The sequence below is a fragment of the Equus przewalskii genome, chromosome 31, assembly GCF_037783145.1.
Source record: "Equus przewalskii isolate Varuska chromosome 31, EquPr2, whole genome shotgun sequence".
In the NCBI taxonomy this organism is placed as follows: Eukaryota; Metazoa; Chordata; class Mammalia; order Perissodactyla; family Equidae; genus Equus; species Equus przewalskii.
In genome coordinates this window covers 6390073-6417599 of record NC_091861.1, presented here as the reverse complement: position 1 = coordinate 6417599, position 27527 = coordinate 6390073, and the positions used below count along the sequence as shown (strand labels likewise).

Genomic DNA, 27527 nt, shown 5'->3' with positions numbered 1-27527 from the left:
TGGCCAAACCTGCTCTCTCACCTGCATCACTTCAGTTGTGAATTGCATCTCCAGCCGTTCTGCCTCTAGGGTTGGAAACTCCAGTGTCATCTCTGACTCCTCCCTCTCTCTCTCTCTCGTCTGAGGAAATCCACTCCACACATTCTGTTAATCTATCTCAGGAGTGTTTCTTGAGCACAGCCAAGCCACCATTCCTGGTGCCACCGCCCTTGTCATGCAGGCAAGAGCCCCTGAACTGGCTTCCTTGACCCCTGGCCTCTCCTTGCTCAGCTCCATCCTGCACTGTTTGCACAGTTGCTCTCCTTTTGAGAAGCCCGTTGTCTCTTTTACCTGGCCCCCCTTTGCCTGTAAGGTAAAGCTGAGATTTCTCAAAACGGCACACAAGGTTTCCTCAGCCTAGTTTTGGTTATCATTCTGACTGATCTCTTACCACTCCCCCATCAATGCACCCTCTTGCCAAATGCATTTCCTATTCCCCAAACACTCTAGGCTCTCCTGTGACTTCGCGCCCTCCCATACCCTGTTCTCTGAGTCTGGACTCCGTGCTTGCTCCCTACCCCGCATTTCTCTTTCATTGTCTAGCCAAGTCCTACTTGTCCGTCATGTTTCAGTTCTAACGTCACCTCTGAAAAGTCTTCTCCAGTGCCCTGGGCATGGTCACTCGTTCTGCCTTCCCGAATCCCACAGCACTTTGTTTGAGTTTCACTTTCTCTGTTGATGTGTTTGGATTCTCAGCTGTGGGTTAAGGTGGTCAAGGGCAGCATCGTGCTTTGTCTCTCTTGGCATCTGCAGCATGTGGCACATAGACGTTGCTCAGTAAACAGTGGAGGAATGTGGTAACGAAACCAGGTATTTCTAATTAAAAACATTTTTAACAGCTTTCTTGAGACATAATTCACACACCATGCAATTCATCCAGGAAAATTACACAATTCAATAGTTCTTAATAATTTCACAGTGTTGCACAATCATCACTACAATCTAATCTTGGAAATTTTTGTCCCCTCGGAAAGAAACCCCATACTCTTTAGCTATCACCTCTTCAACGCCCCTTCCCCCAGCCCTCGGCAGCCACTATTCTACTTTATTTATGTATAGATTTGCCTATCCTGGACATTTCATATAAATGGAATGACACAATCTAGGGTCTTTTGTGACTGGCTTCATTCACTTAGTATAATGTTTTCAAGACTCGTCCATGTTGTAGTCCATTGTATGGATATACCACATTTTGTTTGTTTCTTCATTCATCAGTTGACGACCATTTCAGTTGTTGTGACTTATTGGCTTTTATGGAGAATGCTACTTTAAAATATCCACATACAAGTTTTTGTGTGGACATATGTTTTCATTTTTGGGGGGTAGATACCCAGAAGTGGAATTGCTGGGTCATATGGTAACTCTGTGTTTAATCTTTCAAGGAACTGCCAGAATATTTTCCAAAGTGGCTGCATTATTTTACCTTCCTACTAGCAACACAGGAGGGTTCCAATTTCTCCACATCCTCATTGATACTTTTTATTGTCCTTCTTTTTACCCATCCTGGTGCGTGTGAGGTGATATTTCATTATGATTTTGAGTTGCATTTCCCTAATAACTAATAATTTTTAGCATCTTTTCATGTGCTTATTGGCCATTTGTATATTTTCTTTGGAGAAATGTCTATTTAAATCCTTTGCCCATTTTCAAATTGTATTATTTCTCTTTTCATTGTTGAGTTGTAAGAGTTCTTTATATATTCTGGACATAAGTTTCTTACCAGATACATTATTTATAAAAACTTTCTCCCACCCTATGGGTTATCGTTTTACTTTCTTGATGGTGTCCTTTGAAGCACAAAAGTTGTTAATCTTAATGAAGTTCAATTTATATATATTTTTTCTTTCATCACTTGTGTTTTGGTATCATATCTAAGAAACCATTGGCTAACTTGAGTTTACAAAGATTTACCTCTATGTTTTCTTCTAGGAGTTGTATAGTGTTAGATCTTATATTTAGGTCTATGGTCCATTTGAGTTAATTTTTGTGAATAGTTTGAGGTATGGGTCCAGCTTCATTCTTTTGCACATGAATATCCAGTTGTCCCAGCACCATTTGTTGAAAAGACTATTCTTCCCCCATTGGATTGTCTTGGCATCCTTGTGAAATCACCTGATCACAATGGTAAGGGTTTATTTGTGGACTCTCAGTTTTATCCATTGAGCTATATGTCTATTCTTATGCCAATAATAATTTAAAACTTTTTATCTTGAGTCATGAATTGAAAGACATTGTCCCTATCAATAATTAAGTTGGAGGCAATAAAATTTGAAGCTCAGAAGTGTCCCTAAAATTACACTAAGCTTAAGGTCCTGAGAGAAATCTTGCCCTAGAAGAAGGCAATGGACTCCAACTGCTGAGAAGTCTATTCTTGGACACTGTTTAGGTGAAGGAATCATGCGTGGGTCACCATTCTTTGGAACTGGCTGTGTCTCTGCTCAGCAGGCTTCCTCTCTCCAGAGAGTCCCACTGAAAACTTCCATTCTTCTTTTGCTTCAAAACAAGCCACACCCTCTCCCAATATCACTCTCTCCCTTTTCCCAACATTCATATTTTGAGTTTCCCAGTATATTAGGTGTAGTTTTCAGTAACGTGTAGTTCATTTTTTCAACATATATTTATTGAACATCTGCTCTGTGCCAGATATTGTTCCTGACTTCGGGAATACAGTAGTAAACAAAACAGAAAACCCTTTGCCCTCAAAGAATTTACATTTTAGGGTCACAAATCAGCAAGAAGACAAGTAGTCAAATAAATAAAGCAATTCCCAGATAGATTTGCCATGAAGAAGATAAAGAGAGAGAAAAGGATCGCAAGTGAAAGAGGGATTCTATTTTAGATGGACTGGTCGAAGGGAGCCTCCCCAAAGGGGTGGTATTTGAGCAGAGTCCTGAGGGTTGAGAAGTGAGCCATGGGGAGATCTAAGAGGGGAGTGATCCAGGCAGAGGAAACAGCAAGGACAGAGGCTCCAAGGAGGGCGTATGGAGCAGCAAGAAAGCAAATATGGCTGGAGCAGAGAGATGGGGAGAAGGGGGAGGAGGCAGAAGTCAAAGAAGACGCCCAAGGCGAGATCATCAGGGCTTTGCAGATCAGAATCAGGAGTTTAGATTCTATTCTAAATGTGAGGGGAAACCCTTGGAGAGTTTTAAGCAAGGGAGTGATGTGATCTGATTTACACTTTAAAAAGATTGCTCTGCTAGAAGAAAACAGATGAAAATCTTTGTGACCTTGAGTTCGGCAAAGATTTCTCAGATACAACACACAAAAGCTTGATCCATAAAAGAAAATATTGAAAAATTGGACTTCATTAAAATTCAGAATTTTTGATCTCTGGGAAACACTGTTCAGAGAATTAAAAGGCGAGGCACAACCAGCCCAGCACGGAAGGAGCCTGGAAGTCACTACTCCATCCTAACAACAAGTAGAAAACTGAACAAACTGAAAAGTCAACACTCAGATCTGTAAGAGAAATGAGGTCACAGGGCAGACTGCTGCCCACACAACTGGACAGACAGACAGACAGACAGGTGAATACAGAGAATCACGACTTACTGGAGCAGAAACCCAGGAGCAAAAACCTCTGTGGGAACCAGTGCTGGGGTAGGGGAACCGGAAGTGTAACTGATGAATTACTGGAGGCTCACCGTGAACAAGTGAGAGAAGAAAATCCAGGGAAACCCAATCATACTGAGGCCCCCACGTTTTTGTGACTTTTTCTTCCAGGAGCTCAACCAGTTGCTCACAGTAAATGCCTTGTGCTTCTGGCAGGAGGAGGAGAAAAGGAACCATTTTGAAATACACCAGAGCATTCTATTCTATAGAAGTCTGTCCTCAGGAGAAACTATTTAACTAGAGCCTAACCTTCTGGGGTTTTATCAGAGCCTAAGTGACCGGGGGAGGGAAATACCTGACTCTAGCCCACACTGGCCATCCTGGCCCACCTAAATGAGGGAAAACACTGACAAGCACTTGTGAAGTTCACAGCCCAGAAGCATAGGCTCACCAAAAGCCTAAGACCTAATCATAGGACTATAGGACATTTCCCCTCCCACCACATCTTACCACAACATTACTAGAGGCCGATTTACAGCACTCCCTTTTACCCGCACATCATGTCTGGCTATCAAGAAAAAATTACAAGGCATAATGAAAGGCAAAAAACACAGTTTGAAGAGATAGAGCAAGCATCAGAACTAGACTGAGATATGGCAGGGGTGTGGGAATTATCAGACTGGTAATTTAAAGCAACTATAATTAACATGCTAGGAATCTAATGGATAAGGTAGACAGTATGCAAAGTAAGCAGAGAGATGGAAATTCTAAGAAAGAATTTAAAAAATGCTAGAGATTAAAGCAAACCACTGTAACAGAAAGGAAGAATGCCTTTGATGGGCTTATTAGTAGACTAGACACAGCTGAGGAAAGAACCCCTGAACTTGAGGATGTCTCAAGAGATGGCAGTGCTTAAAGGGGATTTTATAGTATTAAATGCATATATTAAAAAAGAACTAAAATCATAATCTAATCTTCCACCTTGGGAAACTAGAAAAAGAAGAGCAAATTGAATCCAAAGTCAGCAGATATCGTGGGCATTAGAAGGATAATAAAAGAATACTATGAACAACTCTATGCCCACAAATTTTATAATCTAGATGAAATGGACCAATTCCTTGAAGGACACAATCCACCAAAACTCACACAGAGAAATAAACAATATGAATAGACCTATATCTTTTAAAGAACATGAATCAGTAATTTAATAACTTTCCAAAACAGAAAGTACCAGATGCAGATGGATTCACTGGTAAATTCTCCAAACATTTAAGGAAGAAATATACCAATTCTCTACAATCTCTTTCAGAAGATAGAAGCAGAGGGACTACATCCTAACTCATTCTATGAGGCAAGTATTTCCCTAATACCAAAACCAGACAAAGACATTACAAGAAAAGAAAACTATAGACCAATATCTCTCATGAACTTAGATGCAAAAAATCCTCAACAAAATATTGGAAAATCAAATTAAACAATGCATAAAAAGAATTATACACCACACCAAGTGGGATTTATCCTAGGTATACAAGACTGGTTCAACATTTGGAAATTAATTAATATAACCCACCACATCAATAGGGTAAAGAAGAAAAAATCACATGATCATACTAATAGATGCAGGAAAAGCATTTGACAAAATCTAACACCCATTCATGATAAAAACTCAGTAACCTAGGAATAGAAGGGAACTTTCTCAACTTGATAAAGGATATCTATAAATAATCTACAGCTAACCTAATACTTATGGTGAGAAGTTCAAAGCTTTTCCATTAAGATCAAGAACCAGGCAAGGATATCCCCTCTTACCACTCCTTGTCAAGATCTTACTGGAAGTCCTAGCTAATGCAATAAGACAAGAAAAGGAAATTAAAAGTGTACTGCTTGGGAAGGAAGACATAAAACTATATTTGTTTGCAGGTGACATGATGGTCTATGTTGAAAATCCAAAGAATCAAAAAAAAAAAAAAAAAAAACTCCTAGAACTTGAGTGACATCAGCATCGTGGTGGAGTGAGCTTCCCCAGTAATCTCTCCCCTCCAACTTACAATGAAAAGGACATTCACACTCCAACAGAGGACATCCAAACACAACACAAAAAATGTCAGAGAGATCCATGCAGCCATACAATGGAGGGTGGAGAGGCTGTAGCCCCCCTCAGAGGAGGTGGAACTGGGTAAGAGAAAACTTTGCTCCCTCCCCTAAAGACTGCAATCTGGGATGGTGGGAGGCCTCCGAGAGGGAAGGAACAGGGGAGGGGATATTTGTTCATGAGAATATCAAGGATCACTGGTGGGCCCTTTCAGCTTAGAGGGAAGCCCTCTACAGGGGCAAAAGCTTTTGCAGGGGGTGACCTTATCAAACCAACACCCCAGGAGAGCAGATAGCAAGAGCAGAGTGAGAAAACCCCAAGAGCACAAAGGAGAAAGCACCCCTCCCCTGACCCTCCCAGCCTGGCTCCACTGCCTGGGATCTCGAGGAAAGCAGAGGGCTCAGAATATGCAGCTCTTCACTCCCACTCAGTGGTGATAGGCAGTAACTGAGACCAAATAACACCAAGATGTGAAAAAACAGAACCACTCCTTCTAGCAATATCAAACATTATATTAGATCACCAGACCAGAGAGAAAATGACAATTACCCAGAAGTGAGTCCTGAGGACACAGAAATATGTAATGTAAATGACAAAGAATTCAAAATAGCTATCATCAAAAAACTCAATGAGGGGCTGGCCCAGTGGCTGAGTGGTTAAGTTCCCGCACTCTGCTTCGGCAGCCCAGGGTTTTGCCAGTTCGGATCCTGGGTGCAGACATGGCACCACTCATCAAGCCATGCTGACGTGGCATCCCACATGCCACAACCAGAAGGACCCACAACTGAAAAATACACTACTATTTTTGTAGTTGTAGTTGTGTGTAGGGGCTTTGGGAGAAAAAGGAAAAAAAATAAAATCTTTTTTAAAAAAACCCAAAACTCAATGAGTTAAGAGAGAATGTAGAGAAACAATTCAATGAGTTCAGGAGCTACTTCACAAAAGAGATTGAAATTATAAAGAAGAATCAAACAAAAATATTAGAGAGGAAAGACACAATAGAAGAAATAAAACAAAATATGGATTCCCTGAATGCTCGAGCAGACATCACAGAGGAGTGTATCAGCATAATTGAAGATAGACATGTTGAAATGCTCCAGATAGAGGAGGAGAGAGAATCCAGACTAAAAAGAAATGAAGAAAGTCTCTGAGAAATAGCCAATTCAACTAGGAAATGCAACATAAGAATTATAGGTATTCAAGAAGGAGAAGAGAAGGAGAATGGAGCAGAAAGCTTATTCAAAGAAATAATAGCAGAGAACTTCCCAAACCTAGAGAAGGAGATGGAAATCCATGTGGAAGAGGCCATCAGATCTCCTAAATATGTCAATGTAAAAAGACCTACTGCAAGGCATATAGTAGTGAAACTTGCAAAAGTGAGTGACAAAGAAAGAATAATAAGGGCAGCAAGGCAGAAGAAAATAAACTACAAAGGAACCCCCATCAGGCTTTCAGCAGATTTCTCTGCAGAAACCTTACACGCTAGGAGAGACTGGAATGACATATTCAAATCTTTGAAGGACAAAAACTTTCAGCCAAGAATACTCTATCCAGCAAAAATATCCTTCAGATACGATGGAGAAATAAAAACTTTCACAGACAAACATAAGCTAAGGGAGTTCATAGCCACGAGATCCCCCCTACAAGAAATCCTCAAGAAGGCCCACACCCCTGAAAAAAAAAAAGGGAGAAAGGGGTTACAAAGCACACGGTAAGGAGATAAATAGGTAGACAGAAGCAGAGCAGGATAGCAAATACTCAAGTATAGCATTAAAGACAAAGAGAAGGAAAACACCAAAAACAAAGATAATCTTGTCATTTAACCACAGACTCATAACACAAGGTGGAATAAGATGTGAGAAAAACAACTTAGGAGGGGAAAAAGAATGGGACTGAATCAGTTTAGTCTAAGGAAATAAGAGGCCATCAGAAAAGGGACTATCTTATCCATGAGATTTTGAATACAAATCTCATGGTAACCACTAAACAAAAAAGCAGAACAAGGCTGGCTCCATGGCCGTGTGGTTAAGTTCATGCGCTCTGCTGCAGCAGCCCACGGTTCGAATCCTGGGAGTGGACATGGCACTGCTCGTCAGGCCATGTTGAGGTGGCGTCCCACATCCCACAACTAGAAGGACCTGCAAATAAGATATACAACTGTGTATGGGGGGGGGGGTGGTTTGGGGAGATAAAGCAGAAAAAAAAGGCAGAACAGAGACACAAATAATAAATAAGGAGAAAACAAAGAAACACAGCACAAAAAAACTACATAACTTGACTGATAGACCAAAATACACAGGATGAGAAACCAAGGAAATGCAGGAGAACCAGAAAATGAGTGATAAAATGGCAGCATTTAACCCTCATATATCAATAATCACCCTAAATGTAAGTGGATTGAATTCTCCAATAAAAAGACACACAGTGGCAAGATGGATTAAAGAACAAGACTCAACAACATGCTGCCTCCAGGAAACACATCTCAGCTCCAATGACAAACACAAGCTCAGAGTGAAGGGATGGAAGGTGATACTCCAAGCTAATGGCAAACAAAAGACAGCAGATGTTGCCATACTTATATCAGACAAAGTAGACTTCAAGATAAGACAGGCAAAGAGAGACAAAGAGGGGTAGTATATAATGATCAAAGGGACATTCCATCAAGAAGAAATAACACTTGTAAATATCTATACACCCAACACAGTATTACCAAAGTACATAAAGCAACTATTAACAAACTTAAAAGAAGATATTAGTAATAACACAACAATGGTAGAGGACCTCAATACTCCACTCACATCAATGGATAGATCATCCAGACAGAAAATCAACAAGGAAACAGTGGAATTAAATGAAAAGCTAGACTAGTTGGACTTAATAGACATATATAGAACACTTGATCCAAAAACAGCAGGATACACATTCTTCTCAAGTATGCACAGAACATTCTCAAGGATACACCATACGTTGGGAAACAAGGCAAGCCTCTATAAATCCAAGATGATTGAAATAATAACAAGCATGTTTTCTGATCACAATGCTATAAAGCTAGAAATTAATTACAAGAAAAAACTGAGAAAGAGACAAAGATGTGGAGACTAAACAACATGCGATTGAACAAGCAATGGATCATTGAAGAAATTAAAGGAGAAATAAAAAAATATCTGGAGACAAATGAAAATGAAAACATACCGTACCAACTCATAGAGGATGCAGCAAAAGCCCTATTAAGAGGGAAATTCATCACAGTACAGGCTCACCTTAACAGACAAGACAAAGCCCACAAAGCAATCTCAAACTACACCTAATTGAATTAGAAAAAAAGAACAAAGCCCAAAGTCAGCAGAAGGAGAGAAATGATAAAAATCAGAGCAGAAATAAATGCTATTGAAACAAAAAAGGCAGTAGAAAGGATCAATGAAACAAAGAGCTGGTTCTCTGAGAAGATAAATAAAACTGACTAACTCCTAGCCAGATTTACAAAGAAAAAAAGAGAGAAAGTTCAAATAAACGAAATCAGAAAGAGGATAAATAACAACAGATATCACAGAAATACAATGGATTATAAGAGAATACTACGAAAAACTATATGCCAACAAAATGGACAATCTAGAGGAAATGGATAAGTTTGTAGACTCTTACAATCTCCCAAAGCTGAATCAAGAAGAAATAGAGAATCTGAACAGCCCAATCGCAAGTAAAGAGATTGAACAGTAATCTAAAGCATCCCAAAGAATAAAACCTAGGACCAGACGGCTTCCCTGGGGAATTCTACCAAACTTTCACAGAGGATTTAATATCTATACTTCTCAAGCTATTCCAAAAAATTATGGAAGATGGAATGCTTCCTAACATATTCTAAGACACCAATATCACTCTGATACCAAACCCTGACAAGGACAACACAAAAAAGGAAACCTACAGGCCAATATTGCTGATGAACATAAATGCAAAAATCCTCAACAAAATATTGGCAACTGAATACAGCAATATATCAAAAAAGATCATACATCATGGTCAAGTGGGATTTATACCAGGGACACAGGGATGGTTCAACATCCACAAATCAATCAATGTGATACACCACATTAACAAAATGAGGAACAAAAAACACATGATCATCTCAGTAGACACAGAGAAATCATTTGACAAAATCCGACAGCCATTTTTATTAAAAACTCTTAACAAAATGTGGATAGAAGGAAACTACTTCAACATAATAAAGGCCATATATGACAAACCCACAGCCAACATCATACTCAATGAGGAAAAACTGAACACCATCCCTCTAAGAACAGGAACAAGACAGGGATGCCCACTCTCACCTCTCTTATTCAACATAGTACTGGAGGTTTTGACCAGGGCAATTAGACAAGAGAAAGGAATGAAAGGAATCCAAATAGGGAGGGAAGAAGTGAAACTCTCCCTGTTTGCAGATGACATGATCTTATATATAGAAAACCCTAAGGAATCCATTGGAAAACTATTAGAAATAATTAACAACTACAGTAAAGTTGCAGGGTACAAAATCAACTTACAAAAATCAGTTGCATTTCTGTACTCTAATAGCCAACTTATAGAAAGAGAACTCAAGAATACAATTCCATTTACAATCACAACAAAAAGAATAAAGTACCTAAGAACAAATTTAACTAAGGAGGTGAAGGACTTATACAATGAAAACTATAAGACATTATTGAAAGAAATAGATAATGACATAAAGAGATGGAATGAGATTCCATGCACAGGGATTGGAAGAATAAACATAGTTAAAATGTCCATACTACCTAAAGCAATCTACAGATTCAACACAATCCCAATCAGAATCCCAATGATATTCTTCACAGAAATAGAACAAAAAATCCTAAAATTCATATGGGGCAACCAAAGACCCCAAATTGCTGAAGCAATCCTGAGAAAAAAGAACAAAGTTGGAGGTATCACAATCCCTGACTTCAAAATGTACTACAAAGCCATAGTGATCAAAAAAGCATGGTACTGGTACAAAAACAGACACACAGATCAGTGGAACAGAACTGAAAGCCCAGAAATAAAACCACACATTTATGGACAACTAATCTTCGACAAAGGAGCCAAGAACAATGAAGAAAAGAAAACCTCTTCAATAAATGGTGTTGGGAAAACTGGACAGCCATATGCAAAAGAATGAAAGTAGGCCATTATCTCATACCATTCACAAAAATAAACTCAAAATGGATCAAAGACTTGAAGATAAGTCCTGAAACCATCAAAGCCCTGGAAGATAATTTAGGTAGTACACTCTTTGACATTGAACTTTAAAGGATCTTCTCGAAAAACATGTCTTCTCAGACAAGGGAAACAAAAGAAAAAATAAACAAGTGGGACTTCATCAGACTAAACAGCTTCTGCAAGGCAAAAGAAACTAGGATCAGAACAAAAAGACAACCTATCAATTGGGAGAAAATATTTGAAAATCATATATCCGATAAGGAGTTAATCTCCATAATATACAAGGAACTCACACAACTGAACAACAAAAAAACAAACAGCCCAATCAAAAAATGGGCAGAGGAGATGAACAGACATTTTTCCAAAGAAGATATACAGATAGCCAATAAACATATGAAAAGATGTTCAACATCACTAATCTTCAGGGAAATGCAAATCAAAACTACACTAAGATACCACCTTACGCCTGTTAAAATGGCTATAATCACTAGAACTAAAAATAACAAATGTTGGAGAGGGTGTGGAGAGAAGGGAGCCCTCATACACTGCTGGTGGGAAGGTAAACTGGTGCAGCCACTATGGAAAACAGTATGGAGAGGCCTCAAAAAGCTTAAAATAGAAATACCATATGACCCAGCTATCTCACTACTGGGTATCTACCCAAACAACTTGAAATCAACAATCCGAAGTAACACATGCACCCATATGTTCATTGCAGCACTATTCACAATAGTCAAGACATGGAAACAATCCAAGTGCCCATCAACTGACAATCGGATAGAGAAGATGTAGTATATATATACAACGGAATACTACTCAGCCATAAAAAAGACAAAATCGTCCTATTTGCATCAACATGGATGGACCTGGAGGGAATTATGCTAAGCGAAATAAGCCAGACCGAGAAAGACACCAGATGATTTCACTCATATGTGGAATATAAGCAAACACATGGACAAAGGAAACAGTTCAGTGGTCACCAGGGGAAGGGGGGTGGGGGGTGGGCACACGGCGTGAAGGGGAGCACTTATGTGGTGACAGACAAGAAATAAGGTACAACTGAAATTTCACAATGATGTAAACTATTATGAACTCAAAAAAAAAACCTCCTAGAACTAATAGGTAATTATGGCAAGTTTGTGGGATATAAGGTTAATATACAAAAGTTGGTCACTTTCTTATAAACCAGCCATGAACAAGCAGAATTTGAAATTAAAACACAATACCATTTACTCTAGCACCACAAAAAATAAATACTTAGGCATAAATCTAACAAAATATGTACAAGACCTATATAGGAAAACCACAAAACTCTAATGGAAGATATCAAAGAAAAGTTAAATAAGTGGAGACAGAGTCCATGTTCTCTCTCTCTCACGTCTTGATAGGAAGACTCAATATCGTCAAGATATCAGTTCTTCCCAACTTGATCTTTAGATTCAATATAATCTCAATCAAAATTTCACCAAGTTATTTTGTGGATATTAACCGACTCTAAAGTTTATATGGAGAGGCAAAATACCCAGACTAGCCAACACAATATTGAAGGAGAAAAACAAAGTTGGAGGACTGACACTACCTGACTTCAATACTTACTATAAAGGTTCAGTAATCAGGACAGTGTGGTATTGATGAAATCATAGACAACTAGTTCAATGAAACAGAATAGAAAGCCTAGAAAGGTACCCACATAGATATAGTTAACTGATCTTTGACAAAGGTGCATAGGAAATACAACAGAAAATAGTCTTTTCAACAAGTGGCGCTGGAACAGTAGGACATCCACATGCAGAAAAATGAACCTACACACAGACTTTACATTCTTCACAAAAATTAACTCAAAATGGATCAAAGACCTAAAAGTAAAATGCAAACCTGTAAAACGCCTAGAACATAAGATGGCAGAACACCTCGATGACCTTGGGTATGGTGATGACTTTTAATATACAAAGCCATGACCCATGAGAGAAGGATTGCTAAGCTGGACTTCATTAAAATTAAAAGTTCTGCTCTGTGAAAGACAATGTCAAGAGAATGAGAAGACAAGCCACAGACTGGGAGAAAATATTTGCAATAAACATGTCTGATAAAAGACTGTCATAAAAAATATACAAAGAACTCTTAAAACAACACTAAGAAAACAAACCACTTCACTAAAAAATGGGCCAAAAACCTTAAGCAAAGAAGATATACAGATGGCAAATAAGCATATGAAAAGATACTCCACATCACATGTCACTAGAGAAGTGCAAATGGAAACAACGATAACATACCACTACACACCTATTAGAATGGCCAAAATCTGGAACACTGACAACACCAAATGCTGGTGAGGATCTGAGGCAACGGGAACTCTCACTCATTGCTGGTGGGAGTGCAAAATGGTACAGCCACTTTGGAAGACAGTTTGGCAGCTTCTTACAGACCTAAATATACTCTTAGCATACGATCCAGCAATCACGGTCCTTGGTATTTACCCAAATGAGTTGAAAACTTATGTCTCCACAAAAGAATGCACATAGATGTTTATAAGCAGCTTTATTCATAATTGCCCAAACTTGGAACCAACCAAGATGTCCTTCAGTAGGTGGATAGATAAATAAACAGTGGTATATCCAGACTATTATTCAGTGCTAAAAATAAATGAGCTATCAAGCCATGAAAAGACATGGAAGAATCTTAAATGCACATTGTTAAGTAAGAGAAGCCAATCTGAAAAGGCTACATCCTATATGATTCCAACAATATGATAATTCTGGAAAAGGTAAAACTATGGAGCCAGTAGAAAGATCAACAGTGGCCAGCAGTTAGGGAAAAGGAGGGACGAACAGGCAGAGCATAGAGGATTTTTAGGGCAGTGAAACTATTCTGTATGATAAAATAATTGTGGATACCTGTCATTATACATTTGTCAAAATCCATAGCGTATAGCACACCAAGAGTGTGTGTTACTTATGGACTCTGGGTGATAATGACATGACAGTGACATTTATCAATTGCAACAGATGTTCCACTCTGGTGGGTGATGTTGATAGTGGGCGAGGGGGCAGGGAGTATATGGAAAATCTGTGTACCTTATGCTCAATTTTGCTGTGAACCTAACACTGCTCTAAAAGATATAGTATTTTAAAAAGGACAAGGAATAGACTGGGAGAAAATATTTGCAAAGCACATACCCAACAAAAGACTTATATCCAGACTATTAAAAAAAACTTTCTAAACTCAACAGTTAGAAAAAAACCAATCCGACTAGAAAATGGCAACAGACTTGGACTCTTCACTGAAGAGGGTACATGGCTGGCACATAAGCACACAAAAAGATGTTCCACATCCTTAACCATCAAGAAAATGCAGATTAATGGTACTGGTACAAAAACAGGTGCACAGATCAATGGAACAGAATTGAAAGCCCAGAAATAAAATCACACATCTATGGACAGCTTATCTTTGACAACGGAGCTGAGGGCATACAATGGAGAAAAGAAAGTCTTTTCAACAAATGGTGCTGGGAAAACTGGAAAGCTACATGTAAAAGAATGAAAATTGACCATTCTTTTTCACCATTCACCAAAATAAACTCAAAATGGATCAAAGACCTAAAGGTGAGACCTGAAACCATAAGGCTTCTGGAAGAAAACGTAGGCAGTACACTCTTTGACATCAGTATTAAAAGGATCTTTTCAGACACCATGTCTTCTCAGAGAAGGGAAACAATAGAAAGAATAAACAAATGGGACTTCATCAGACTAAAGAGCTTCCTCAAGGCAAGTGAAAACAGGATTGAAACAAAAAAAACAACCCACTAACTGGGAAAAAATATTTGCAAGTCATATATCTGACAAAGGCTTAATATCCATAATATATAAAGAACTCTCGCAACTCAACAACAAAACATCAAACAACCCAATCAAAAAATGGGCTGGAGACATGAACAGACATTTCTCCAAAGAAGATATACGGATGGCCGATAGGCACATGAAAAGATGCTCATCATCGCTGATCATCAGGGAAATACAAATCAAAAGTACACTAAGATATCACCTTACACCCGTTAGAATGACAAAAATATCTAAAACTAATAGTAACAAATGTTGGAGAGGTTGCGGAGAAAAAGGAACCCTCATACACTGCTGGTGGGAATGCAAACTGGTGCAGCCACTATGGAAAACAGTATGGGGATTCCTCAAAAAATTAAAAATAGAACTACCATACAATCCAGCCATGCCACTACTCGGTATTTATCCAAAGAGCTTGAAGTCAGCAATCCCAAAAGTCCTATGCACCCCAATGTTCATTGCAGCATTATTTACAATAGCCAAGACATGGAAGCAACCTAAGAGCCCTGCAACAGACGAATGGATAAAGAAGATGTGGTACATATATACAATGGAATACTACTCAGCTGTAAAACAGAACAAAATCATTCCATTTGCAATAACATGGATGGACCTTGAGGGAATTATGTTAAGTGAAATAAGCCAGCGAGAGAAGGATAATCTGTGTATGACTCCACTCATATGAGGAATTTAAAATTATGGACTAAGAACAGTTTAGTGGATACCAGGGGAAAGGTGGGGTGGGGGGTGGGCACAAAGGGTGAAGTGGTGCACCTACAGCATGACTGACAAACATTAATGTACAACTGAAATTTCACAAGATTGTAACCTATCAATAACTCAATAAAAAAAAAAAAAAGCTAAAACCAGGGGCCGGCCCGGTGGCCGAGCAGTTAAGTTCGCACCCTCCACTTTCGGGGGCCCAGGGTTTCGCCAGTTCGGAGCCTGGGTGCGGACATGGCACCACTTAAAAAAAAAAAAAAAGAAAATGCAGATTAAACCCACAATAGATATCATCACATATCTACTACACCAACTAAAATAAAAAATAAAGTCAATACAAATGCTGATGAGATTAGGGAGAAACTGGATCCCTCATTTGTTGCTGGTGGGAATGTAAAATGGTACAACTATTCTGGTAAACAGTTTGGCAGTTTCTTTTAAAGTTATATATTTACCATACAACTTAGCAATGCCACTCCTGAGTACTGACCCAAAGAGAAATGAAAATTTGTGTTCAGTCAAAAGCTCATATATGAATGTTCATAGCAGTTCTATTTATAATTACCAGAAACTGGAAACCTCCTAAATGTCCTTCAAAGGGTAAATGGACATGCAAACTGTGGTACATCCATACCATGGAATACTACTCAGGAATAAAAAGGAATGAGCTATTGAAACACTCTAATGCGAATGAATCTCAAATACATTATGATAAGTGCGATTTACATACTGTGAGATTCTGTTTATATTACATTCTGGAAAAGGCAAAACTATAGGGACAGAAAATAGATCGGTGAGTGCCAGGGGCTGAAGGTAAGAGGAAGGATTGACTACTAACTGGTATAGGGGTATATTTTAGGATAGTGGAAGTATTCTACGTCTTAATTGTGGTATTGTTTACAGAAGTGTATAGATTTGTCAAAACTCTCAGAATGACCAGCCAGGTGGATGACGATGTTGTTCACTGAAATTGGGATGGCTAGGGGACTGGCGAGTTTCAGGGAGGTTTGGAATCGAGAGTCCTTTTCCAGACATGTTAAGTTTGAGAAGACCGTTAGACACTCAAGTAGAAATGATATGTATCACCCTGGAGTTCAGGAGAGAAGTCAGAAATGGAAGTATAATTTGGGCTTCATTAGCATTTCGAGGGTATTTTTACGTCATAATCACATCACCAACAGTCACCAGATCAATGTCACCTTTGTTATTTCTACACTGGGTGGTGTAGATCCAGAGTACTTCCTTAGTCTTGATATAAATGGGGATGAGACAGAGTTATTTCCTCCACATTACTCAGGACTAAATCTAGATATATCTGGTCAAAGCCCTGTAAACGGAACCTTTACCTTTGACCTACCTATTTTGTGAGCATCAAGTTGCAGCTCAAAACAGGGCTAAGACCTTGAAAATTTGAACCACTGCAAGCTACGAAAGAATGCCAGATTCGATTGGTCCTATAAAAGTGATTTATTGGACACATGCATGCATGCATATGATTCATAAGTATTTTCAGCAAATTGAAAGCATATTTTAAACGTATGGAAATTAGCAGAAATAAAAATGAGCAGTAAATGGCAAGAGGAATAACATCCTAGATTTGTGGCTTCATGGAAGTAAAAAACAAATTGCTAAAACAAATCCATCCTACGTAAATAAAAAGGTAAAAGGAAAAGTCAGATCTAATTGACTATATTTGCACTTCTGTAGCCAGAAGCATTTTGTTTTTTGTTTTGTCTTGGAATTGGTTCCCTTATATAACACATGTCAAAATAGCTGGAAAAATGTGATTAACTATTGCCAGCTGAAATTCTTGTCCCACGAGGACAGCTCCCTTCTGGCTTCTTATTTTCTTTTCATATTTTGGGCACCGTGAGCTAGTGGTTGGAGCATGGGCAGGCAGACAGCATGGCTCTGCAGGAGAGAATTCCAGGGTTGGGCCTTCTAAGTTTGCAGCTATCCTTAATTTACTTAGTCTTCCTGCCAGAGCCCCTTAAAGACTCGCTGTGGTCTCACTCAGGGTGTGGTCAGCAGGAATTTCGCCATAAACTAGATTCCTGCAGGAGCCCGATCTTGCTAAAGTGTAAGTTGGATGCTCAAGCAAGAGGGAAAGGTGAACGAAAGTAGTTTCATAGACTTGGGCACCACACTAAGGCCTTTGCCTAGATTTCCTCCATCCACTGAAGAAGGATAGCGTTGTACACGTTCAGAGCCCAATTTCTAGGGGAGGTTTTGAACAAACATAGAGCCGAATTCTAATCCTGGTTCCACCAAATGTGCTGTTTTGAGCGTCTAGCAACCTCTCAATTTCCCAGTAAATTCTCTACAATGAAGCTCATACATGTGGTTAGAACATTCCTTTGATAGAAGTGTATTAGGAAGGAACACATTCGAAACGGATAACACAGTTTTTGCCACATAGGTATTCATAAAAAAATTTTGAATTGAGTTCTTTAGATGACTGGAAAACAATACTAAGGGATGTTTGCAAAACCATGACGGGAAATAAGAGAAATAATTTCTAAAAGTCCTTTCGTTTTTAGGGTGCTAAGTAAATCTCAAGATATCGACATGCTCCCTCCTCTATGTCTCAAATACTGTTCTCTCTTGCTCATACTAGATTCCTTTTCTTTATCTTCAGTCAATCAGTTGATCAATATTTATAGAACATTTTCAATATAACTGGCACCATAAGAGGCACCAGAGAGGATCCAGAAGATACAGAATGTGTGGTCCTTGCACAAAAGGAGTTTGAAATACTAAGGTTCAAAGCAGCAGCGAGCAATGTAACATTATCTAAGTATTTTATCTATACTTTATAGACATAGTCAGAATCTGAGGCAAGAGAAGTCATTGAAGATTAGAGTGCTTAGGAAAAGCTTTATGAGTTTCATCTTTGTCCTGGGGAGGAAGGTGGGGAAGGAGGAAGATCAAGAGTGGAATCCTGAAACTTGGAGGCTGGAGGAAATCAGTACCATTTCCGACTAAGTAGGCAGTTGTGTAACCAAGTTTAAAGGGCCAAGACAAGTAGATTTGTCAAAATGGGATAGCAAGATAGTCTAGACTATGCCGTCCAATGTGGTAGCCACTAGTCGTATGTGCCTATTTAAATATAAATTAAGTAAAATTAAAATTTCAGTTCTTCAATTTTGCCACATTCAAATGCTCAATGGTCATATGTGGCTAGTGGTACCATACTGGGCAGTTCAGATGTAGAATGTTTTATATCTGATGATGTTTCCATCATTATGAAAAGTTCTCTGGGACAGTGCAGGTCTAGAACCATGGAGGTGTGAAGCGAGAGGCAGGAGAGCAGAGCTTGAAAGATTTCCCCAAGCTGATTGGCATGTTGCTGCAGCTGATTTCTATATGCTTTTTGTGGCCACAAGATGTCCAAAATCCAAAGGGAGTTTAATTTAACAAATGTACACTGAATACCTACTAATACGAGGCTAGATGATTTGAGAGACACGAAAGTGAGTAAGGCAGATTCCAGTCCTCAGGGAGCTCCCTGAGGGAAGAAAAGATGTGTACACAAATAACCATAATACAAAATAAAAAATGATAAGCATCCCAAGAGGGGTACAATTAAAGCATGTAGGAGTTCAAAGAAAGGACAGATTACTTCTACCTGAAGCTTTCAAAGAAGCCTCTGAAATATGGCACTGAACCTTGAAAAGGCAGTGGGATGTGGTGGAAAAATCCCTGGGAAGCAAGAGACCAGAGATAATCTGTAGGCTTAGTTACGCCCTAACTAACTGTGTGACTTTGGGTAAGTCAGGCTCCAGACCTCAGTTTCTTTATCAGCTGAGGCAGAGGAGCAAAGGAGAAATCAATTTCCAAATGGAGTGCCCAATGCAAGCAAAGGTACAGAAATACATGGGTGTGTGTGCAAGAAATTGAATAGTCTAATTAATACTGCAGCGCAACCACAATACTACTACCTAATAACTTATTCCTGGGCATTACATAATTCTAAGACATCCCCCCAAATTTTGTTTTCAAAAATGAGAAGCCACCATCACAAAAACAAAAGCTAGATTTTGGTAATGTCTTTTTTCCTCCCGGCTTTATTGACGTGTAACATTGTCTAAGTCTGAGGTGTAAAACGTGTTGATTTGATATACTTACATATTGCAAAATGATGACCACCACAGCGCTTCCTAACTCCTCCATCACATCACATAATTAACTTTTCTTTCTTGTAATGAGAACATTGAAGATCTACTCTCTTAGCAACTTTCAATATATAATGCAGTGTCGTTAACCATAATTAGCACGCTGTACGTTAGATCCCCAGAACCTGGGCATCTCATAACTGGAAGTTTGTGCCCCTTCACCAACAGCTTCCATTTCTCCCACACCCAGCCCCTAGTAACCACTGCCCTACTGTCTGCTTCTATGAGTCTGGCTTTTTTAGAGTCCACACATAAGTGAGATACAGTATTTGTCTTTCTCTGAATGACTTGTTTCGCCTAGCATAATGCCCTCAAGATCCATTCACGTTGTCACAAATGGCAAGATTTCCCTCTTTCTCATGACTGAATAATTTTCCATTGTATATTTTTTGTATATACCGCATCTTCTTTATCCATTCATCTGTCGATGGACGCTTAGGTTGTCTCCATGTCTTGGCTGTTGTGACTAATGCTGCAATGAACATGGGAGTGCAGATATCTCTTCACGATCCTGTTTCCATTTTCTTTGGATACATATCCAGAAGTGGAATTGCTGGATCATACAGTAGTTCTATTTTTAATTTTTTGAGGAGTCTTTACACTGTTTCCCATAGTGGCTGTACCAGTTTATGTTCCCACCAACAGTGCAAAATGGATCTCGTTTCTCCCCAGACTCACCAACACTTATCTCTTGTCTTTTTGATGACAGGCATTCTAACGGGTGTGAGATGATAGCTCATTGTGGTTTTGATTTGCATTTCTCTGACGACTAGTGATGTCAAATGCTTTTTCGAGTACCTGTTGGCTATCTGTATGTCTCCTTTGGAAAAATGTCTATTCAATTCCTCTGTCCATTTCTTAAGCAGATTGTTTAGTCTTTTTGCCATTGATTTCTATGAGTTCTTTACAAATTTTGGGTATTAACCCTTTATAAGATATATGATCTGCAAATATTTTCTCCCACTTTATAGGTTACCTTTTCATTTTGTTGCTTGTTTCCTTTGCTGTACAGAAGATTTGTTTTATATAGTGCCACTTATTAATTTTTGCTTTTATTACTTGTGCTTTTGATATCATATGTAAAAAATTGCTACCAAGACCAGTCTCAAAGAGCTCTTCCCCTATGTTTTTTTCTAGGAGTTTTACAGTTCCAAGTCTTATGTTTAAGTCTTTAATCCATTTTTAGCTAATTTTTTAATTTTTTTATTAATGTTCATTTTGAGTTAATTTTTGTGAGTGGTGTAAGATAGGGTTCCAATTTCATTCTTCTGCAAGTGGCTGTCCAGTTTTCCAACACCATTTATTGAAGAGACTATTCTTTCCCCATTGAGTATTCTTTGTTCCCCTGTCAAATATTAGTTGACCTTATATGCAAGAGTTTATTTCTGGGCTCTCGATTCTGTTGCATTCGTCTATATGTCTATTTTTATGCCAGTTCCATACTGTTTTGATTACTATAGCTTTGTAGTATAGTTTGAAAACAGAAAGTGTGATGCCTCCAGCTTTGTTCTTTCTCAGGATTGCTTTGGCTCTTTGGGGTCTTTCGTGGTTTCATCTGGTAATGTCTTGATAGTTCAGATCAAACAGGAGAAGCAAAGCAGAAAGAATGGAAGCAATTGTACTGGAGTTTAAACATGGTTTTTAAGTGGAGCTGGAGAATGACTCTACTAATTTGGACCCCTTTGGGAAGAGGCTGTTATTCATGAAATACATGAGTGAGAGCCACACTTTGGGAAACAAGAGATAAAATTACAGGACATTTCTGAGGGGCAAAAAAAAGCAAGTCAGAGTCTGAATCTGAGAAATCACATTGAACAGGCTGTTAAAGGGTGAAGCTGACATGAAAAGAGAAAAGCCAAGAACATGGTAGTTAAAATAAAACGTAGCTCAAATGTGGAATGTGGAGTCCCTTGTTAAGAAGCAGACACAAAACAGTGCGTCAGTGAACCACCGGCTCAGCAGGTTTGTGGAGCTCTCTCTCTGGAACGGATACGAGCAGAGAGAGAAATGTTTCTGTTTTGCAGCTGCACCAAAGCATCTGTCAGTAGTTCCATTATCATTTTCTCTTGTATATATTTTTTTATCCACACAGAAAGATTAGAGTAGGTAAAAATATACGCTCTGTATGTACAAATATACTAAAATATTTATTTAATGGTTAAAATGAAAAATTCTTAGAAATTGTTTTTCTAACTCTACAGCTCCCCACTGGCCAAGGGCACATTTCTCAGTCCCTTAATCTTCATCTAAAAACCTGAAAATAAGTTCCAATGCAAGCCAAGGGAAGAGACACTGCTGTTATAAATAGAGATGTTATGTGATCATCCAACCATCCAAGTTTTTTAAATAGATTGAAGTTCTACTCTCTCCAAGATTTATAGAATTTGCTTTAAAAATACATGTGAATTTTGTATTACGTATATGGCTGCAATCCATGCCCATATTTGTGCAGGAGCTCTTAAATCCAGACTGATGTCACCTTTTCCATACCAATCTAGTGCTTCAGACGACTGTCATTACCATATGAGATTAACCAGGGAAGGTTAATTGTTAGGTACCATAATTAAGTGAGTGGAACTAGCTTTTGTTTGACAAAATCCGTGATTCAATTACATGGGTTTTTTGCCAATCTTCCCTTTTTTTTTTTTTTTTCTCCCCAAAGCCCCAGTACAAAGTTGTATATCCCTCTAGTTCCCCTATGTGGGATGCTGCCACAGCTTGTTTGATGAGCAGCATGTAGGTCCGCGCCCAGGATCTGAACCAGTGAACCCTGGGCTGCCAAAGTGGAGCGCACGAACTTAACCACTACACCACTGGGCAGGTCCCCTCTATTTATCTTTGATGTTGCACAGTTTCACTAAGATGTGTGGTTGTATGTTTATCCTGTTTGGCACTCTATATGACCCTTCAATCTTAGATCTCAGATGATTCTTTAACTGTGAAACATTCTTAGCTATTACCTCTTAAAAATTGCTTCTCCACCATTTCTTCCATTCTTGTCTTCTAGAACTCCTTGTGGACGTATGTTGAAGCCCATCAGTTGATTCTGTCTATCTCTTAACTGCTTTCTCACATTTTTTATCTCTTGTTTCTCTGTCCTGTTTCCTGGGTGAAATCTCAGCATCCTCTTCAATTCACTAATTTTCTCTTGACCTCTTTCCAATCTAGATCTTATCTCATCCATTAGATTTTTATTTAATGACTCTATTTTTCATTTCCAAGATTTCTAGTTGTTCTTTTCAGTATCCACGCATTCTGATTTCATTTATGCTGGCATTTTTCTCATAATGTCTTGCCCTTTTTTTTAATGGAAGTTATTCCTACATATACCTCTTTGAACATTCTAAACATATGAGACCTCTCCTCAGATGGTTCCATAAAATTGGTTTCAACAGGAATAAATTTATGTTCTTATTTTTTGTTTTGTTGGCTGTCTTTCTCAGCACTGGGTTTTGGTTGAGGAGCTCATTTTGAGACTGGGCTTACATTCCCTATGTCTGTGTGTCTCTCTTCCTCTTCTTCCCTCTGCTCCCAGGGAGTGTGCTGTCCCCTCCCTGTCTAGTGGTTTTGTGATGGTCTTCACTCTGCACTTGGCTCCCTGGACTCCAGCTCAGACCCAGACCTACCGATGGAGCTTCAGAGATCCAGCCCACGGTGATACAGAGGACAACACAGATCCAGGCACCAAGCTAGGCAGTTGACTGCTCCCTTTCCTAGTACAAGGTTATATCTGTGTCCTCTCTCTCCCTGAAGTCCACAGTTTGCTAAAAGCTATAGCCCCCGGCAGGAATAGCTTCTATTTTAGTCTCCTTGCATGAGTAGGAGGAGCCTGCCTCTGCCTCCAGCTTCAAGCAGAGAGCCTGGCTTCAGTCTCCCATCTCGGCATGGAACTCTTATTTCAATTTACTCTGGAAGAGCCAAACTCTAGCTAATATTGCCTGGTTCCAGACCTAGAGCCCAGCAAGTTAGTGGCTTCCGCTTAGCTCATAGCTTTGTATTTCTGTCCCAATTCTGGGTCACAGAAGTGTTTATTTAGTTTTTAAGCTTGATAAATTTTATTTATCACTGCTATGAATTTGGAGTAAAGATGTGTCAAAGAACGAACTTTCAGAGCTGCCTGGACTAGGTTTGCATGCCAACTTCTTTAGTAAACTGAAGACTCTGCACTGCGTTCAGTTCAATCTAGTCCACTTTTAGACAAGAACAGAACTTAGTCTGTGACTATGTCACAACCAAAATAATGTCAAAAGCATAGTTGTTTAAATATTTTATCTTAATACCTGATTATCTGATGATTAGCTTGATTATCAAGTGATCTAACTCAGTTGACATGATATTGAAAATATCAAACTTTCCACCTTCCAGTTAATTTTCTCATGTACATTTTCATAGAATAACAAGCGTTTTTTTTTTTTTTTAAATGAAAAGCAAGATGGGGAAAATGTCATCTCTTAGCCTCTGAATTCTGGAATCTTCTAATGATTATTTTTACCAAGTAAATAAACCCAGGAGTAAATGAAATGTGGTTACTTCTTGTGCTTCCTGGAATTTCTTGCAGCCAACTCAGAATTATAGCATCTCAGCCTTGGAAGAAATTCTTCATATGACCACACTGAATTTTTTTCCTGTTGGTCTGCATCAAATTTGTGAAGGTTAGTGACTAAAAGGCTGAGACTTTAGAGTCTTGTGGGAAAAGTAACCGCCCACTTCAAAGGAAGTTCAGGATCTCGGCTAGTTGCTTTGAAAAGAATTCATTTCCATGAAAAATGTTCTGAAAACTTTTTGAGGGGACTAGAGAGAGCAGAGAAGGCCATTTTCCCCTTCATTTTTTTCACTGAGGTAAAATTGGTATGTAACATTATATAAATTTCAGGCATACAACACGATTGGGAAGTGATCACCACCACAAGTCTAGTTACCATCCGTCACCGTACAATGCCCTCCTTCACCCATTTCACCTACCCAATGGAGTCGTGTTGCCAGTGGCATGCTGGTACCTGTTTAACAATCGGCTATCCAAGGGAAAAAACCAATTTGTAGTGTTTGCCAACTTCCACGGTGTAAATATTCCCACCATGGCTGATGTCAAACTATCAACGTGTCATCACCAAACACAGACTTGGAGGGAGGTGCCCATAACAGATTTTCTGGGAAGAGAGGACTAAGCTTCAGCACTCCACAGCAATAATGCCAAATCCAATAGGTACTTTCCAGACCTCAGCTTGACCTCTCAGCAGCATTCAGCATAGTTGCTTGCACCGTTATTGAAACACTCTCCCCTCGGCCTTTCTGCCAGCCATGCTGGCCCCTCCTCCCTTCCATGCTCAGGCTAATCTAAGTCTCACTGCCAGCTCTTGCTCCTCTCCTCAGCACTCCTTCTGAAGTCTGTTGCTCTTTTCTCTCTCCATTTTCCCCCTGGGTGATCTCATCCAGTCCCATAACTTTAAATATCACCAAAATGCTGTTAACTCCCATATTTTTATCTCCAGCCCAGACCTTTTTTCTGAGGTCCAGGCTTGTATATCCAACTGCCTACTCAGATATCTCAGAGGCAGCTCCAGCTTAACTTGTCCAAGACCGAACCATTGCTCCTCCTCCTCCTGTCTTCCTTATCTAAATAAATGGAACTACCATCTGTTCATTTGCTAAAGCCACAAACCAAGGAGTCATCTTTGCAAATTCCTTCTTCTTTGCTCATATTAGCCAACCCGTTACCAAATGAGTCCACTACTACTGAGTCCACTTTCAAAATCTTTCTCAAATCCATCAATATCTCTCCATCTCCAAGCCCCCTACCATCTCTCGAATGGTAAACAGTAACAGAGCTCCTAAGGACTAACCTGTCCTCTTCTCCTGCCCCTTCCTCTTGTGCTCCCCACAGGGGCCAGAGAGAGCTTTTAAACATGCTTTAAAACCTTCATTGGCTCCCCATTGCATTTAATAGAAAATAGAACCTTCTTTCATGGCCTACAAGGGCCTGCATGACCAGATTTCGGTTGAATTCTGCAACCTCATTTCTTACCACTCTCCTCTTCATTTACTACACTCTGGCCACACAAGGTATTTTAGGTTCTCAACACATAAACTCTTCCTTGTCTCAGACCCTCGTAATTCTAAGTATTGATCTGTTTGCTTATTCATGTCTATTTCCTCCACGAGACTTTAAGCTCCATGAGTGCAAGGACCATGTCTGTTATGCTGGTTGTATACCCAAGGCCTAGCCCATACTTGGTGCTCAATGACTATTTGTTGAAAAAAGCAATAAATACATGAATGAATGAAACATCAGATTTTCAGATAAACTTTTCCAGTTTATACGTTTTGGATATGTAGACAGGGGAGATTAAAGTGGCTGTTGACTCTCAAGGTTTTAGAATTCCGTGACTGACAAAAAATTCACAGTTCCTTTGATGGCAGCACTGATAGCAATACAAAGTTGGAATAATTTATCCTGAAAAGGAAGCCTAGAAAACAAACCAAGGAAGAGGATGAACTGTCCTGAGTGAGATTAAAATTCAAACCAAATGACCAAACAACACTACCACCAAGTAGATTTATGTTTATGAAGTGCTAAAAGAGGAAGTCCAGCATAGGGTTAGACCACACGCTCTCGAGTGGCAGATGATTTAACTTGCTGTGGGAACTTGAGTAAATTTCTTAGCCTCTCATTTTCTTCATCTGTAAAGCAAGGACTCTATTATCACAGGGTATCTTAGGGTATTTGTGAGATGATGCATCGAAAACACATTCTACCACTGAATTTACTCTCACTTTAATTTACTTAATTTCTCCGAGCCCTAGTGTTTTCTTTTGTAGAATAATGTTTGTTCTTAACTTCTTTTAAGATGCTTCTGGTGCGAAGATTCTGTTGGATTCTCAGTCAGTCCTCTCTATCCACAGCTTCCGCACGGACAGAGACAGAGGGCTGACCAAAGGACTTGAGCATCCGCGACTTTGGGATCCACAGGGGTTCTGGAACCAGGTACACATGGATACCAAGAGACAACTATGTATAGTTTCAATGCTCTCAAAGCCATGCCTACTCTCAGTTGATGTGTGGATGAAGGGCACTGCACTGGGTGGATCGGAACGGGGTGTATTTGGCATCTTTCTGGAAGGAGACTGCCTGTCTGGTCCTCCCGCACCCAGTACGTCAAGGTCTAGAATCAACTTTAAACAAATGTTTTAAAAGTATTTATGGACTTTTCCCCCTTCTTTTCAGGAGTAACACGTGCTAGTAAGTATACTCCATTAGGGCAGGGACTGTATACGTCTCCTTTTTCTCTTTTACTTATTTTTTTAAATGTACTTTATTTTTTAGAGCAATTTTAGATTCATAGCAAATTGAGCAAAGGGTAGAGCTTTCCCATATACTCCCTGTGCCCACACAAGCACAACATCCCCCACCGGAGTGGAACATTTGTTACAATTGGTGAACCTCCATAGACATCTCATTGTCACCCGAAGTCCATAGTTTACATTAGGGTTCACTCTTGGTGTTGCACATTCTATGTGTTTGGACAAATGTATAGTGACATGTATCCACCATTATACTATCATACAGAATAGTTTACAGCCCTAAGATCCCCTGTGCTTCTCCCCCAAACCCCTGGCGACCACTGCTTTTTTTACTGTTTCCATAGTTTTGCCTTTTTCAGAATTATAATAGAGTTGGAATCATGCAGGATGTAGCCTTTTCAGCTTGTCTTCTTTCACTTAGTAATATGCATTTAAATTTCCTCCACGTCTTTTCACAGCTTTGTAGCCCATTTCTTTTTTGGCACTAAATAATAGTCCATTGCCTAGATGTACCACTGTTTGTTTATCCATTCACCTACTGAAGGACATCTTGGTTGCTTCCAAGTTTTGACGATTATGAATAAAGCTGCTATAAACGTC

At 39.2% G+C, this 27527-nt stretch overlaps 1 long non-coding RNA gene across 1 annotated transcript in view; it reads left to right on the top strand.

Annotated features, from left to right (window-relative positions):
- LOC139080691 (uncharacterized) overlaps window positions 1-27527 on the top strand; it is a 68540-nt gene extending 41013 nt beyond the window's left edge. Inside the window, exon 4 of the long non-coding RNA XR_011535399.1 lies at window positions 26529-27527. This is a non-coding gene — a long non-coding RNA (uncharacterized lncRNA). The remainder of the gene's footprint in view (window positions 1-26528) is intronic.